Raw genomic sequence first — 12,939 nt, forward strand, 5'->3', positions numbered from 1 at the left:
AAAGGGGAGCTCAGGGATGCGACCTCGATGCCACACCCTATCAAAAACTTTGGATATATCAAGGGCAACTACACTGGATTCCACATAGCACACATAAGTAAAATTGGAAAGAATATCACCGATGGATTGCAGAGGACTGAGATTCAAGATGTTTAAGGATATGGGAGATGAGGAGGGATTCAAAAGACTTTGGAAATGGTAGATGTCAAAGCAACAGGATGATAGTTCAAGGATTTAGAACGGTCACCCTTCTTAGGGATGGGATGTACCAACACATACTTCCAAGAAGGAAAAGTTCTGGTTTTTAAAACGAAACAAAACAGACGAGCAAGCACAGGTGCAAGTACAGTGGCACAGGCTTTCAGTACAAGGGGATGGAAGCCATCAGGACCATAAGCCTTGGTGTTGTCCAGAGAGAGAGAGAGAGAAGCGCTATTCGCACAGCCCGAAAAGAGATTACAGGAAGAGGCACAGGATTAGTAAGAGGAGCATCAGGGGGTGAAGAAGGAATGTTAAAGAGTCATCTAAGGTGGAGTGAGAGGAGAAACGGGAACCAAAGACAGCTGCGCGATCTACGGCAGAGAGACAGCTACAGTACCGTCAGAGCGGAAAAGTGAAGGAACGGTACAGCAACAGGAGCTGTTCGAGACGCCCTTAGCTAAAGACCACAAAGACCAATCAGCGGATGACGAGGAGAGGTTACTCCACTTCCTTTGAGTAGAGGAACGCCTCGCCTCACACGGACATCGTGCCTGAAGTGATCACGCCTTCTTCTCTGAACAGACGTTATCAATATTCATGTACTATACTCGGGAGAGAAAACGTAGCGAAAGAAAACGACCCCAAATGTCCCTAAGAAAACGATGACTGGGCTTTGGGGAACAACGAGGGAACGAAACGCTGCTGGAATGGGTGAAGACTCGCTCGGCAGACGCCCCAGTGATGTGATTTGGCCAATTGCAGCTTACTCAGATTTTGCGGGGCTGAGAGAGAGAGAGAGAGAGAGAGAGAGAGAGAGAGAGAGAGAGAGAGAGAGAGAGAGAGAGAGAGAGAGAGAGAGAGAGGCAGGCGCCCACCTCCGCAACACCCGCCCAAGAACCACAACTCACACTCGACCACAACTCACTACACACACACACACACACACACACACACACACACACATACACACACACACACACACACACACACACACATACGTGCGCGCGCGCGCGCGCACCTACAAACTCTACCACCGCAACACCATTATACACACACACACACACACACACACACACACAGGCGCGCACAACTACACACTCTACCACCGCAACACCATCACGCACTCTAAAACCACCTTTTGACCAATTACGGCCGCCGCTAACCACCCTCTGACGCCACCGCTACCACGACCTCGATAAAAACTCTATAGAGCACCACACCTCACACCCACCAACCACCCAAACACCGCAACTACCACCATCACCACCACAACTAACCTACCACACCCAACCCGCCAAACTGTCCCTCACCACCAAACTACCACCACCACGACCACCACAACTACTACCCTACCACACCCAACCCACCAAGCTAATCCTCACCACCACAACTACCACCACCACAACTACCCTACCACACTCAACCCACCAAGCTAATCCTCACCATCATAACTACCACCACCACAATTACCCTACCACACCCAACCCACCAAGCTAATCCTCACCACCACAACTACCACCACCACAACTACCCTACCACACTCAACCCACCAAGCTAATCCTCACCATCATAACTACCACCACCACAATTACCCTACCACACCCAACCCACCAAGCTAATCCTCACCATCATAACTACCACCACCACAATTACCCTACCACAATCAACCCGCCAAGCTAATCCTCACCATCCTCACGCTCAAAACTCTCGTATTTCTCGCGGGTGTGCGGTAAATCCCGCGCGGCGCGGCGCGGCGCGGCGCGGCACAGCGGGGAAGGAGGTGGCGCCAAGACCTTGACATCTGAGCAAGGTCACCACACTGACCTTGCTCCGAATATATTGAAATTGGAGCAAACGCGTACGAAGTAAAAAGACGTAGCCACAAACCTGCTGGCTCTCAGCGCGAGAAGAACCGGTCCGTCTACCCAGAGACGTGTGATCATTGCAGTCACTGGCTGCTTTAGAGCGAAGATTACACCAGTGTGAATACGTAGTTCATCGTTCAATCAATGATGGTGTCCAGTGTTCATAAGAAAAAGAGTTATATCTTAATAGCGTTGTCTCCACAGAAATGTGATTAATTCAAGGGCAAATACAATCAAAACAGAAGGCAACGGGGTTGAAACAGACAAAACAAAAGGCAACGGGGGTGAAACAGACAAAACAGAAGGCAACGGGGGTGAAACAGGCAAAACAGAAGGCAACGAGGGTGAAACAGACAAATCAGAAGGCAACGGGGTTAAAACAGGCAAAACAGAAGGCAACGGAGATGAAAGAAAAAGCAACGGTGATGGAACAGGCAAAACAGAAGGCAACGGGGGTGAAACAGACAAAACAGAAGGCAACGGGGTTGAAACAAACAAAACAGAAGGCAACGGGGATGAAAGAGAAGGCAACGGTGATGAAACAGACAAAACAGAAGGCAACGGGGATGAAAGAGAAGGCAACGGTGATGAAACAGGCAAAACAGAAGGCAACGGGGGTGAACAATCCATTGATGGAGATGAATTATGTATGTCCCTGATCATGAAGGTAAGAGCCTGGGGTATGATGATCTCTGACCTTCTACCGGACCCTGAGGGAGGAAGGTCGTACATCAACCAGACCAACGTGCTCTCAAGGGTCGTACCGTCGAGCTCAAGGGTCGTACAGTCGTGTTCAAGGGTCGTACAGTCGTGTTCTCAAGGATCGTAACGTCGTGCTCAAGGATGGTACCATCGTGCTCAAGGGTCGTACCGTCGTGCTTTAGGATCGTACCGTCGTGTGCTCAAGGATCGCACCATCGTGCTCAAGGATCGTACCGTCGTGTGCTCAAGGGTCGCGCCGTCGCACTCAAGGGTCGCACCGTCGTGAAGACCAAGTTTAAAAGACGCCAGAGAGCGTGGCACGAGCAGCACCATGAACTACCCAACACTTTTAACCAGTCAACACTCCTCACAACACAACCCAGCGGAGCAGAGGGCGCGGTCATCTCGTCCAAAGCCCAAGTCGATGTGAAGTGCTTGCAAGCCGTCTCTCGCTGCATCAACAGACACACGGACACGCCCGACTATACCAGGACATGCTACCCAGCCCGACTATACCAGGACATCAGCCCGACTATACCAGGACATTCTGCCCAGCCCGTCTATACCAGGACATCAGCCCGACTATACCAGGACATTCTTCCAGGACATTTTCAGTAGTTGTCACAAAAGAAAAAAGACAACAAAAAATGTATAATGGGCTTCAAAAAGGAAAAAAAATCTTAGCGTTGCCCAATTTGGCATTATTCATATTATGGAAATTTTTTCTTCCAGTATTGGAGCAGACAATATGGCCCCGCTGGCACAGACGTCACACCATTTTACTACCTTCAAAAATAGGAAAAAAAGATGCCCTTTCGCTACTGTAGTTCCGGAATAAGGTTAAATCTACAGTAGCTCTTGTATAATGTTGAATCTACAGCAGTTCTAGTATAAGGTTAAATCTACAGCAGTTATCGTATAATGTTAAATCTACAGCAATTATCGTATAATGTTAAATCTACAGCAGTTATCGTATAATGTTAAATCTACAGCAGTTATCGTATAAGGTTAAATCTACTGTAGTTCTCGTATAAGGTTAAGTCTACTGTAGTTCTTACATAATGTTAAATCTACAATAGTTCTCGTATAAGGTTAAATCTACAGCAGTTCTCGTATAGGAGAGTCGAATCTCTGGCCATTCCCTTCTTCTTTAAGGCGGTACACACACACACACACACACACACACACACACACACATACACACACACACACACACACACACACACACACACACACTTGTGTTCGTGTCGTCATATAGTTACCTGACGGTGAGATGTGTGATATTATCCCATCGCCTCGTTCCCTCACCTCCCTACCCTAACCTCCACATTCGTCCGTCGCACGAACAAGGCGTTCGCCCCAGACTGTATTACGTACAACTACACCGACACACAGTTATCGCTCGAGCTATCGCTGTCGTAGCAATATCACCGCCAATGTTTGTCAGCCTAGAAAATAAACATTATGGAAAAACGTACGCAAATATTCAAAGCCACAGTGCTGGACACTTGAGTGCTGACGTGTGTGTGTGTAACTCTGGATTCGATGTGATCGGACGTGTAAACAAAGGAAGGATGGAGGATTGATCTATTGCACAGACCACTCCGAGTGCATTCGTCCAGGGACAGTTAGTTAGTGTCTCGTGCTGCAGTTAAGGTTAGTTAATGTCTGAAGTCTGCTAGTTGTAGCAGTAGTGGTAGCAGTAGCAGTAGTAGTAGTAGCAGTAGTAGAAGTAGTAGTAGTAGCAGCAGCAGCAGTAGTAGTAGTAGTAGTAGAAGTAGTAGTAGTAGTAGTAGTGGTAGTAGTAGTAGTAGTAGTAGTAGTAGTAGTAGTAGTACCAGTAGTAGTAGTAGTAGTAGTAGTAGTAGTAGTAGTAGTAGTAGTAGTAGTAGCAGCAGCAGTAGTAGTAGTAGTAGCAGTAGTAGAAGTAGTAGTAGTAGTAGTAGTAGTAGTGGTAGTAGTAGTAGTAGTAGTAGTAGTAGTAGTACCAGTAGTAGTAGTAGTAGTAGTAGTAGTAGTAGTAGTAGTAGTAGTAGTAGTAGTTGTGGTAAGGATCTCTCAAGACAGCCATTCACCACAACAGGACCATGTAAGTTATTATCATAGTTACGAACTTGGCCTAATATTTCACTTTCGACCTCTTGGAAAAATATGAGGGAGGTGTGAGGGTCAAGGACGAGAGGGAGACGGGAAAGGAAGACTGGAAAGCGAACGAAGAGGAGGAGGAGGAGGAGGCGGAGGAAAAAGAGAAGAAAGAGGAGGAAGCACACTCAGTCTCTAGCTGTCATGTGTAATGCGAGTTTCTCCTTGAAATCACATAGATAGACTGATGGATAGATGTGTTACTGACCACAAAAATACATGCTTTAAGAAAATAAACAATATACATCACAATCCATGACTAAAATCTCGGACAGCAAAATAATAGCGTAAAATACAGGTAATTACATACATACAAATACAAATAACAGAAGACAATAGAGTCAATAACAAAAAAAAAATACACTAAAACACCAAAATGCACAACTAGGATATCGCACTACATATAAATGCTACGAGGACAATTGCTGCAAAAGTTCATTACGTAAGTATAGTGAAACGTGTGAACGCAACGCTATGTCGGCAGGGGACGCCAGCCAGCTCGGGCCCGCCGACGAGGTGGCACAGTTTCTCCCGTTACCCAGCCATCTCTTGAAGCTCACTGGCAATGTATAGACACTCCGCGCACAGCCCCGCCGCCACCACCGCGAAAACATGGCTCGATGGCTCATCGCGACCTCGAAGTAACCCGTGACGTCATCCATCTGTCTTTCTTTTTTTTTTATGTTAGCTGAGCCGGCACGGGCAACTGAGGCCCTAATGAAGGCTATCCCATTAACGTTATATATATATATATATATATATATATATATATATATATATATATATATATATATATATATATATATATATATATATATATATATCGGTGATCCTTCGTATTAAGTCATACTATTTCACATAAAAAAAAGCTCTCGTGACACAAAAAAAAGCTTGTGATCCCTCCTCAAAAAAAAAGGTTCGTGACAAAAAGTAATCCCAGGACAAAAGAAAAAAAGCCCATGACACCTGTGACAAAAACCAACCCGCGACAAAAGAAAAAAAAAAAAAAAACCGACAAAAACCAGCCCGACAAAAACCAACCCGCGACAAAAAAAAAAAAAAAAAAAAAAACGACAAAAACCAGCGCTTGAGAAAAACCATCAGGCGAACACATTCCTTGTCACCCGACTGTGTAACAGCTTATGAATGTTACATGAAATTCGAGAATTCTTCGAGACATTAATACGTCAACATTTACCTCATATTTCTGACCTGGATTCGAACCCACGAACATAAACTTCTAAGTAAATATTCAATGTGTTCCTCAAAACCCAATTCTCCTCATGTACGCGTCTCTGATTAAACTGAAGGTATAACGTTAATTCAAAAATGGTGTACTGACTGATTACTGTGAACAAGAGGATAGGAGAAGCGAGGAGCAAGGCTGGAATGAGAGAGAACTGGAAACAAAAAAGACAGCATAAAATATCAGTATAGAAAACGATCGTCCACTCCCTTCGCCATTTTCTTTGTTTACATTTCTTCTTCTCTTCGTCCTCACCTCTTTTCCTCCGACTCCCTCCTCCTCTTCTTCTTCCTCCACAATCATAATTCACCAATAGTGAGTATTAACCTAATCTTCACCGAACCTCCGGGGATTTGCATTATAGACTTTAGCGTAACTTCACCAAAATTTTGTATGTACGTGCTGCGCTAAGGTGGTGGTGGCCCCCTTAACTCCAACAAATAAAGTTATGTACATGTATACAGGAGGCCCTGGTGAAGTGGTCTAATGTATTGTACATACAGGAACCCCTAATGAAGTGGTTCTATATGTTCTATATACAGGAACCCATGATGAAGTGGTCCCATATGTTCTATATACAGGAACCCCTCATGAAGTGGTCCCATATATTCTCACATCTCGCCTTCGTGTTTATTCCAACCCTTCGTATGGCATAATGATGGGACATGTTCACCCAAAATAGGTAGGCCAGAGAGAGAGAGAGAGAGAGAGAGAGAGAGAGAGAGAGAGAGAGAGAGAGAGAGAGAGAGACGACATGACCCTAGTGGTCAGACAATCAAAAGAATTACAGATTAAGGAGAAATACCTTATCGTTCTGACCAGGTGAAGTCAGGTCGTCTGAAACGTACAGCTTCCTCTTCTGGCCCAGAGTTATAAGAGGGTGATGCCATTTCCAAATGGATGTTGAATCTGTTGAGGTGGTGCCATTTCCAAACTGAGTGAATGATGGATGTGAATCCGTTGAGGTGGAGGGAGGTCTGACCAATACGCAATATAAGACAGTCCTGATCTCAGTTGGCGCCGAAGGTACAGACGGTATGAGGAAGACTTGGTGCTGGCGCTGACATGGTTCCTCCGGTTTCAAACCGTCGTCTACAGAGACTCCAAGAGGGTCCGAAGTTTCTGGCTACCCGGAGGATCCTCGGACAAGTTCGCCACGGAGGAAGGGCATTGTCTGCACCCAGGACCCGAAGGATCCTAGGGCAAGTTCGCCAGGGAGGAAGGAGATCGTCTGCACCCAGGTTGATGTGCATCATCCCAGTCGTTGGCCGTCAGTCCACTCCTGAAGGTTGGGGATGATGTGTTGAAGGACGCTGAAGTCAGGAGGATTGTTGCTGTTGCTGTTGGTGGTGATGCCAAAGGTGGAGTCGTCTACGTCCTTCCAGCGGTGGTCTGTGTCCTTCAGAGAGTCAATGATATGGACGAGGAATCATAGCGGGCCCATACTGGTGCCCTGGGGTACGCCAGGTTGTGGGTTTTACGTTCATGTTGCACCGTCTCTTAACCCTGTATGCATGTACCATGTCTTTCCACCTATATGTGTATACCCACACCCATACACATACATATACACCCCAGCCTAAGCCAGGCACCCATTTATCGACCAGCCCCGAGGAGGTCCATCCTGACCCTGCTACTGTGTGTAGCGCCGAGTATATCCGTGAAGAAGAGCTCCAGGTTATATAAAGTAATTCATATATATATATATATATATATATATATATATATATATATATATATATATATATATATATATATATATATATATATTCAACTAAGGGAGAAAAAAGTATTCACAAAGCCTCTGTAATATTACGACGCCAATATTCTTCGTTAAGGATGAAAAGCCTTTCACCGCAAGACAAAGGACCTCGATGGTTTCTCTCGCACGGGGCGTGAGGGAGGGAGAGGGAGGGAGGGATGCAGCAGCGGCGGTTGATGGACGCGGGCTCAGGTGGGTTGTAGGTAATGCTCTTATTCCCTGGGAATCCAATAATGACGTGTGGCCGAGAGTTTTACAAGGTTACTCCCTACAGCCCGGATCCTCACGGTAAGAGGTGTGTAAACCAGAGAAGTCAGGACCCAGTCTGTAGCCACGTTTTCGACCAGCCAAATCACTTAACCAAGTTCTCAGAGAAAAGAAAATAATGTCTTTTCATTTTCGCAAATTTTCTTAACACAAGCACGGCATCTGTGATTCGGATTAACCAATTCATAGGAGGGAAGTTACTTCTATGAACATTACTATATACATTCATGCCAGTTACTATGTCAGTCTGTAGGAAATGTTATATTTCTAAATACAGAATATTCATGTACTACGTATGTACCTCGAGAGGTTCAGACAGCGAGCCTTGTAGGTGGGAGACTCAAAGAACGAGGGATGCTGGGGACGGTGTTTTGCCTGGGGTACAGCAACGACAAATCCCTAATAAAAATACTGCCACTACTACTACTACTACTACTAATAATAATAATAATAATAATAATAATAATAATAAGCGAGAGGAGTAAATAAGGAGGTGGCAACGGGAAAGGAAGAGGCAGAGCTAATGTGAGAGTATTCTGAACGAATGTTGAATGTGTTAGATGATTTTATTGGCAGTTGTGAAGTGTTTAAGGCGTGTAAGTAAGCGAAGCGGGAGAGTCGTAGCGAATGGGTAGGTGAATGGAGAAGTGGCGGTGGTGAGTTTTGTGTCGACGAAGTGTGGCACGGTAGCTGGAGCAGACAGTATTGCAGCTGTTAATGGAGTGTGGAACAGCAACTGAAGAAAACTGTACTGGAGTTGAGTTCTTCAAGAAAAGAGGGTGACAGCGTTGTTGACTTGGTGAGTTAAGAATTTCAGTGCATGTAAGGGTCAAAATGAGGAGCTTGGAGACTAGGAGAACGCCCGTATTGTTCTAGTATATAAAGGCAGTGGGGACAAAAGCGAACACTTGGTCTACAAAAATACAGGTCTGTTTATCATACCTGGTGGAACGTTGATTGAAAGTGTGGCCGAATGCACAGAGCATCAGACTGAGGAGGAACACTGTGGCTTCCGGAGTGGAGGACGACGTGCGGACCAGGCGTTTTCTTCGAAGAATTTGTGGGATCTGGAAAAAGCGAATGATAAGGGTTAACAGAAAGACTTTGCTTAAGACGCTGCTATGTGATGGCGTACGAACAATGTTACAATAGGTAGTGAGGAGTTTTAATCTGGTAAGGTTTGTGTGCGAGTCAGAGGGGAGGACAGGGAGTGGTTCCAGGTGAATGAGGGTCTGCATCAAGGGTGTGTCATATCACCTCGACTGTTTAAACTCCTTATGGGCGAGGTGGGGAGGGATACAAATACGAGGTTCATAGATAAATGGGCTGGTCTGTAATCTGCTGGCGTTGGGGGAGGGGGTGAAAAAGAAGAAGAAGAAGAAGAAGAAGAAGAAGAAGAAGAAGAAGAAGAAGAAGAAGAAGAAGAGGGGGAGGAGAATAAAAAAGAAGAAGAAGAAGAAGAGGAGGAGGAGGAGGAGGAGGAGGAGGGGAGAAGAAGAAGAAGAAGAAGAAGAAGAAGAAGAAGAAGAAGAAGAAGAAGAAGAAGAAGAAGAGGAGGATGAGGAGGAGGAGGGGGAGAAGAAGAATGAAAAGTTGAAGAAGAAGAAGAAGAAGAAGAAGAACAAGAACAAGAAGAAGAAGAAGAAGAAGAAGAAGAAGAGGTGTGAGTTGAATGCTTTTTGCGTCAGATACGATCTGGTTGCAGGACCGAGTGAAAAACTACAGACGGTGTCTATGTTTGAGCGTGTGTTGGATGGGGAAGTTGGGAGCTACTGCGAATAAAAGTAAGGTTATGACGTCTAGCTGGGGAGAAAGACGCGGTGGCATGTGTGTCAGACTTAATGAAGAGAACCTGGAAGAAGTGGAGTGGTCTTGATACCTGCAGCGAATGGGCATGGCAGCGAATGGATCTGCGGGAATGGAAGTGAACCACAGGGTGGAGGAGACTGCAGAAGTATGGAGTTCATTGAGGCGTATGTGGAAAGGGAGGTCACAGGTATGAAAGCAAAGATGAGTACTTCTTATGGTAGAGCACTCCCAACGGTGTTGTACGGGTGCGCGTCGTAGGTTCTCAATACAAAAATACAGAAGAGCTTAGATGTCTTGGAAATAATTGCTTCTGGACAATATTTGGTGTGAGGTGGGGTGATCGAGTATGGAAAGAGAGGGTATGAGAGAGGCGTTACCGGTAGTTAAGAAGAGTATGTTCGAAAGAGCTGAACGAGGTATGCTGAACCATTATGGATATATAGAGGGGATGAGTGAAAAGAGAATGACCAAGAGGATGTTATACATGTCAAAGGTGAAGGGAACAAGGAGTACAAGGGAAGACAAAATGGAAAGAAAGAGTGAACGATGCTTTTAGTTACTTAGGCCTGAATATGTACGAGGGTTTGAGATGTTCATGGGATAGAGCCATTTGGAATGTTGTGCTATACGGGAGGCGACGCGCTGTCTCTGGACTGAAGCACAGTATGTGAAGCGGGCAGAGGAACCACGGAAAGGTCTGTGGGGCTTGGCTGTGGACACGAGGTCCTGGATATGATGCATTATATACGACAGCTAGAGAGTGGATGTTAGGTAAATGAAGTTCTATCCGTGGTGCTACCGTGGAATAATGATAATGATAATAATAACAATAATAATGACTAGAACCAATTATCACTAATAATGTTTTAAGTCATTATCATTATTATAATTATTATTATCATTATTCTTATTATTATTATCATTATTATCATCATTACTATTATTAAGTATAAGACCGAAAAGTTTCAAGTCAACATAAGAGTACAATTCTATTTCAGGCCTGAGTGTCCAGGGTATCTGTGGTCCGTTCCATAGGACCGATCTCCCCAAGCCCAGCGACGCTTGCCAAGTGAGCAAACAATTTTGCCCCAGATCTGTTTACTCTCGCGAACATTTGCCGGAGAGCAAGAAAAAAAAAAAAAGAAAAGAAAAATCGCGAGGCAAATGTTCAAAAAAACAACAACTTTACACCTAAAACATGTATCACATTTCTGGATAGCTTCCTTAACACTGTCATATTTTCGCTCTAAAACAAATTCTCTAATATCATAGCCTTCGTGGCGTGTCTGACAAACATCGAGACGTTTTAATTCTGGATGATATATACATATATATATATATATATATATATATATATATATATATATATATATATATATATCACATATTCACGATGGTAACCCTCGATCATGACGAAAGGCAAGCGCGATGTGTTCCTGAGGCAGTGTGATGGTGAGAGGTGAGGTCGCGGGTGTGCCCCCGCGCTGGAGACGATTAGTTGAATAAACAAGGTCTGAGGAAGTTGGTCACGAAAAGGTCTTTGACGTGTGGGTGTGTGACACGACGGGATGGGTGTGGTGGGGAGACTCCTAAGTGATACGTGATGGACGGAGATGCACTGAGGGCGGGGGTGTGGGCCGGAGTAGATGAAGATCAGGGGATGTGGGAGGTACACAGGAGATAGGGTGGAGGACAGAGTAGATGGGAGAAGGACACAAACAGTAAATGACCGAGGGATAGATGGCGTCTCAGATGAGACTGGTGTGTGTGTGTGTGTGTGTGTGTGTGTGTGTGTGTGTGTGTGTGGCCACTGCCGAGTTTACCTTAAACCCAGTTGCTACAGCGGCCCGTCCACATGATGACAATTGATGACGTCGAGACATCACTCTCTCGTCATCAATGGGGAGTCATCAATGGGGGAGTCATCAATGGGGGAGTCATCAATGGAGGAGGTCATCAATGGGGGGAGTCATCAATGTGGAGAGTCATCAATGGGGGGAGTCATCAATGGGGGAATCATCAATGTGGGATAGTCATCAATGGGGGAGTCATCAATGGGGGAGTCATCAATGGGGGGAGTAATCAATGTGGGGTCATCAATGTGGGAGTCATCAATGGGGGAGTCATCAATGGGGAGAGTCATCAATGAGGAGAGTCATCAATGGGGGAGTCATCAATGGGGGTCATCAATGGGGGGAGTCATCAATGTGGGGAATCATCTATGGGGGTCATCAATGGAGGTCATCAATCGGGGAGTCATCAATGGGGGGGAGTCATCAATCGGGGAGTCATCAATGGGGGGGAGTCATCAATGGGGGAGTCATCAATGGGGGGGAGTCATCAATCGGGGAGTCATCAATGGGGGGGAGTCATCAATGGGGGAGTCATCAATGGGTGGAGTCATCAATAGGGGAGTCATCAATGGGGGGGAGTCATCAATGGGGGAGTCATCAATGGGTGGAGTCATCAATAGGGGAGTCATCAATGGGGGGGAGTCATCAATGGGGGAGTCATCAATGGGTGGAGTCATCAATGGGGGGAGTCATCAATGGGGGGAGTCATCAATGGGGGAGTCATCAATGGGTGGAGTCATCAATAGGGGGAGTCATCAATGGGGGGGAGTCATCAATGGGGGAGTCATCAATGGGTGGAGTCATCAATAGGGGAGTCATCAATGGTTCAACCAGCTGTGGTCTGACGCCTCACTTCTTTTCACCAAGTAGGTGAGGTGAGGTTAGTGCCATGAGATCTTTCTCAATACTCAGGCGACAGACACCGGTGTCATTAAGGTTGACTACATCAAGCTTTGGCTTAATTTGATTTACAGTGGCGCCGTGAATGCCACTTAGCCCTAACCCAGGTCTCAGTGCAGTCCGAACGGCTCTGGAACATATGTGGAGAGTCAAACATCTATGTGTGTGTGTACACTGAACTTGTGCACAGCT

At 45.7% G+C, this 12,939-nt stretch overlaps 1 protein-coding gene across 1 annotated transcript in view; it reads right to left on the bottom strand.

Annotated features, from left to right (window-relative positions):
• Positions 1-12,939, bottom strand: part of LOC139748951 (uncharacterized) — a 283,910-nt gene that overhangs the window by 40,512 nt on the left and 230,459 nt on the right. Inside the window, exon 3 of the mRNA XM_071662304.1 lies at positions 9,128-9,252. The gene's annotated coding sequence lies outside the window, so the exon portion shown is untranslated. The remainder of the gene's footprint in view (positions 1-9,127; positions 9,253-12,939) is intronic.

This window comes from Panulirus ornatus, chromosome 6 (genome assembly GCF_036320965.1).
Source record: "Panulirus ornatus isolate Po-2019 chromosome 6, ASM3632096v1, whole genome shotgun sequence".
In the NCBI taxonomy this organism is placed as follows: Eukaryota; Metazoa; Arthropoda; class Malacostraca; order Decapoda; family Palinuridae; genus Panulirus; species Panulirus ornatus.